The following is a 4884-nucleotide window of genomic DNA, read 5'->3' as shown; positions in this document are numbered from 1 at the left end:
TGATTTGTGAGTACTGAAGAATCCTTGCATTCTTGGAATAAACTCAACTTGATTATGGTGTATGAGCTTTTTGATGTTGCTGAACTCTGTTTGCTAAAATTTTGTTGAGGACTTTTGCATCTATGTTCATCAGTGATATTGGTCTGTAGTTTTCTTTTTTTGTGTTGTCTTTGTCTGGTTTAGTTATCAGGGTGATGGTGGCCTTGTAAAATGAATTTGGAAGTGTTCCTTCCTCTGCAATATTTTGAAAGAGTTTTAGAAGGATTGGCATTAGCTCTTCTCTAAATGTTTGATAGAATTCCCCTGTGAAGTCATCTGGTCCTGGGCTTTTGTTTTTTGGGATGTTTTTGATCACAGCTTCAATTTCAGTGCTTGTGATTGGGTTGTTCATAATTTCTAATTCTTCCTGGTTCAGTCTTGAAAGACTGAACTTTTTTAAGAATCTGTCCATTTCTTCCAGGTTATCCATTTTATTGCCATGTATTGCCTGTTGTTCATAAGAATCTCTTATAATCCTTTGTATTTCTGCATTGCCTGTTGTAACCTCTCCTTTTTCATTTCTAATTTTGTTGATTTGATTATTCTCTTTTTTTCTTGATGAGTCTGGCTAAAGGCTTGTCAATTTTGTTTATCTTCTCAAAGAACCATCTTTTAGTTTTATTAATCTTTACTATTGTTTCTCTTTACTATTTATGGCGTGCTGTGATTCACGGGGTCGCAAAGAGTTGGACACGACTGAGCAACTGATCTGATCTGATTGTTTCTTTCATTTCTTTTTCATTTATTTCTTCTTGGATCTTTATGATTTCTTTCCTTCTACTAATTTTGGGGTTTTTTTGTTCTTCTTTTTCCAGTTGTTTTAGGTGTAAAGCTAGATTGTCTATTTGATGTTTTTTTTTGTTTGTTTCTTGAGGTAGGATTGTATTGCTATAAACTTCCCCCTTAGAACTACTTTTGCTAAATCCCATAGGTTTTGAGTTGTCGTGTTTTCATTGTCATTTGTTTCTAGAAATGTTTTGATTTCTATTTTGATTTCTTAAGTAACCTGTTGGTTATTTAGAAACATGTTGTTTAATCTCCATGTGTTTCTGTTTCATACAGCATTTTTCTTGTAATTGATATCTAGTCTCATAGATTTGTGGTTGGAGAAGATGCTTGATACAATTTCAATTTTCTTAAATTTACTGAGATTTGATTTGTGACCCAAGATGTGGTCTATCCTGGAGAATGTTCCATGTGCGCTTGAGAAGAAGGTGTATTCTTCTCCATTTGGATGGAATGTCCTGAAGATATCAATGAGATCCATCTCATCTAATGTATCATTTAAGACTTGTGTTTCCTTATTAGTTTTCTGTTTTGATGATCTGTCCATTGGTGTGAGTGGGTGTTAAAGTCTCCTTCTATTATTGTGTCACTGTCAATTTCTCCTTTTATGTCTGTTAGTGTTTGTCTTATGTATTGAGGTGCTCCTATGTTGGGTGCAGAGATATTTACAATTGTTATGTCTTCCTCTTAGATTGATCCCTTGATCATTATGTAGCATCCTTCCTTATCTCTTGTAATCTTTTTTAAGGTCTATTTTGTCTGATATGAGGATTGCTACTCCAGCTTTCTTTTGCTTCCCATTTGCAAGGAATATATTTTTCCATCTTTTCACTTTCAGTCTATATGTGTCTTGAGGTCTGAAGTAGGTTTCTTGTAGACAGCATATGTATGGGTCTTGTTTTTGTATCCATTCATCCAGTCTGTGTCTTTTGGTTGGAGCATTTAATCCATTTACATTTAAAGTAATTATTGAAATATATGTTCCTATTGCCATTTTCTTAATTGTTTGGGGTTGATTTTGTAAATCTTTCTTCTTCTTTTGTATTTCTTGACTATATTAGTTCCTTTAACATTTGTTGTAAAGCTGGTTTGGTGGTACTGAATTCTCTTAAATTTTGCTTGTCTGAAAAGCTTATTTCTCCATCAATTTTGAATGAACTCCTTGCCGGGTACAGTAATCTTGGTTGTAGATTTTTCCCTTTCAGTACTTTAAATATATCTTTCCATTTCCTTCTGGCCCACAGAGTTTCTGCTGAAAGATAAGCTGTTAAGCATATGGGGTTTCCCTTATATGTTACTTGTTGCTTCTCCCTTGCTGTTTTTGATATTCTTTCTTTGTGTTTAGCCTTTGTTTGTTTGATTAGTATGTGTCTTGATGTGTTTCTCCTTGGGTTTACCCTGTATGGGACTCTTTGTGCCTCTTGGACTTGATTGACTATTTCCTTTTCCATGTTGGGGAAATTTTCAACTATAATCTCTTCAAAAATTTTCTCATACCATTTCTTTTTCTCTTCTTCTTCTGGGACCCCTATAATTCGAATGTTGGTGCATTTGATATTGTTCCAGAGGTCTCTGAAACTATCCCCAGTTCTTTTCATTCTTTTTACTTTATTCTGCTCTTCAGAAGTTATTTCCACCATTTTATCTTTCAGCTCACTGAGTTGTTCTTCTGCTTCATATATGCTGCTACTGATTCCTTCTAGGGTATTTTTAATTTAAGTAATTGTGTTGTTTGTCTCTGTATGTTTATTCTTTAATTCTTCTAGGTCTTTGTTAATTGATTCTTGCATTTTCTCCATTTTGTTTTCAAGGTTTTTGATCATCTTTACTATCATCATTCTGAATTCTTTTTCAGGTAGTTTGCCTATTTCCTCTTCATTTATTTGGACTTCTGGGTTCCTAGTTTGTTCCTTCATTTGTGTAGTATTTCTCTGCCTTTTCATTATTATTATTTTTTAATTTATTGTGTTTGAGGTCTCCTTTTCCCAGGCTTCATGGTTGAGCTCTTTCTTCCTTTTGGTTTCTGCCCTTCTAAGGTTGGCCCAGTGGTTTGTGTAAGCTTCATATAGTGTGAGATTTGTGCTCAGTTTTTGTTTGTTTGCTTGTTTTTCCTTTGATGAGCAAGGCTGAGTGAGGTGGTGATCCTGTCTGCTGAAGACTGGGTTATGTTTTTGTTTTGTTTGTTGTTTAGATGAGGCGTCTTGCACAGGGTGCTATTGGTAGTTGGGTGATGCTGGGTCTTGTATTCAAATGCTTTCCTTTGTGTGAGTTCTCACTATTTGATACTGCCTAGGGTTAGTTCGGAAAAGGCAGTGGCAACCCACTCCAGTACTCTTGCCTGGAAAATCCCATGGACGGAGGGGCCTGGTAGGCTGCAGTCCATGGGGTCGCTAGGAGTCGGACACGACTGAGCGACTTCACTTTCACTTTTCACTTTCATGCATTGGAGAAGGAAATGGCAACCCACTCCAGTGTTCTTGCCTGGAGAATCCCAGGGACGGGGGAGCCTGGTGGGCTGCCGTCTATGGGGTCGCACAGAGTCGGATATGACTGAAGCGACTTAGCAGCAGCAGGGTTAGTTCTCTGGAGAAGGCAATGGCGCCCCACGCCAGGACTCTTGCCTGGAAAATCCCCATGGACGGAGGAGCCTGGAAGGCTGCAGTCCATGGGGTCGCTGGGGGTCTGACACAACTGAGCAACTTCACTTTCACTTTTCACTTTCATACATTGGAGAAGGAAATGGCAACCCACTCCAGTGTTCTTGCCTGGAGAATCCCAGGGACGGGGGAGCCTGGTGGGCTGCCGTCTATGGGGTCACACAGAGTTGGACACGACTGAAGTGACTTAGCAGCAGCAGCAGGGTTAGTTCTCTGGTAGTCTAGGGTCTTGGAGTCAGTGTTCCCACTCCAAAGGCTCAGGGGTTGATCTCTGGCCAGGAACGAAGATTCCACAAGTGGTTTGTTATGGTATTAAGTGAGATTAAAACAAATATCCAAAAACAAGAAACCAAAGATGAATCCCAGACAAATGGCAGTTACAAAATCAGACAAATAATAATTAAAATAATATAGTATACACATATACATATACACACATGAGCAAAGTCAAAACAGTCTAACAAAATAAAATGCACTAGATTGACCCGGTGAACAAAGGAAATCAAAAATTATACTTACCAGTTAAGAAAAAACTAACTAAAGCACAAACTGGAAAACAAAACTAAAGCAAGGTGCCAAGTGGGGAATAAAGCAATGAAAATAAAACTAACAAAATGTTGAGAGGAAAGGAAAGAAAGAATAGATGTGCAAAGTTAAATAGAAGTAGATAAAAAGATTTATATACATTAAAATTAACTGCAAGGGGAAAAGAACAGTAGGAAAAGCAAACAAAGGAATAAATGTAAAAAATAATAATAGGTTTAGTGCTCGCTTCAGCAGCACATATACTAAAATTGGAACGATACAGAGAAGATTAGCATGGCCCCTGCGCAAGGATGACACGCAAATTTGTGAAGCGTTCCATATTTTTAAAACTAATACAATTATGTAAAGTTTAAAAATAAAATAAAATTTTAAAAAAAATTTAAAAAAATAAAAAAAAATAAAAAAAATAAAGACCCTCTTGATGAAAGTGAAAAAAAAAATAATAATAGGTTTAAAAAATTTAAAAAATGAAATTAAAAAAAAGAGAGAGAGAGAAAAAAGGAAAACTCCAGAGAACTGCAAAAGCCCAATGTAGAGGCAGAGATTTATAACAACAATTAAAAATGTGACTGAGAAAAAGAAAGAAAAAAAAGCTCAAAAGTTTAATTAGATTTCATATTGACAATAAAATTGACAACTACAGCAGAAGGGGGAAAAAAGAAAAAAATCCAAAAGAATCTACAGAACAAGTCAAAACATAAGAATAATAAATGTTTTTCTTGAGTCACTGCTGTCAGAGTCCTTTCCCTCGCTGGGAGTCACAGTCCACCTCACCTCCCTAGGATGCCTTCCAACACTGTGCTGATCTCTGAACCTGCTCTGGGGGCAGCTCAGTTTCTAATCTGGTCCTGCTTCT

At 36.6% G+C, this 4884-nt stretch overlaps 1 non-coding gene across 1 annotated transcript; it reads left to right on the top strand.

The window, feature by feature from the left end:
• The first annotated feature begins 4246 nt into the window (after positions 1-4246).
• On the top strand, positions 4247-4353 carry LOC139184734 (U6 spliceosomal RNA). The gene has a single exon (XR_011568289.1). It is a non-coding gene; the product is annotated as a U6 spliceosomal RNA (small nuclear RNA).
• The last annotated feature ends 531 nt before the right edge of the window (positions 4354-4884 follow it).

The sequence above is a fragment of the Bos indicus genome, chromosome 8 (genome assembly GCF_029378745.1).
Source record: "Bos indicus isolate NIAB-ARS_2022 breed Sahiwal x Tharparkar chromosome 8, NIAB-ARS_B.indTharparkar_mat_pri_1.0, whole genome shotgun sequence".
NCBI classification, from domain to species: Eukaryota; Metazoa; Chordata; class Mammalia; order Artiodactyla; family Bovidae; genus Bos; species Bos indicus.
This window is presented reverse-complemented; position numbering and strand designations above follow the sequence as displayed.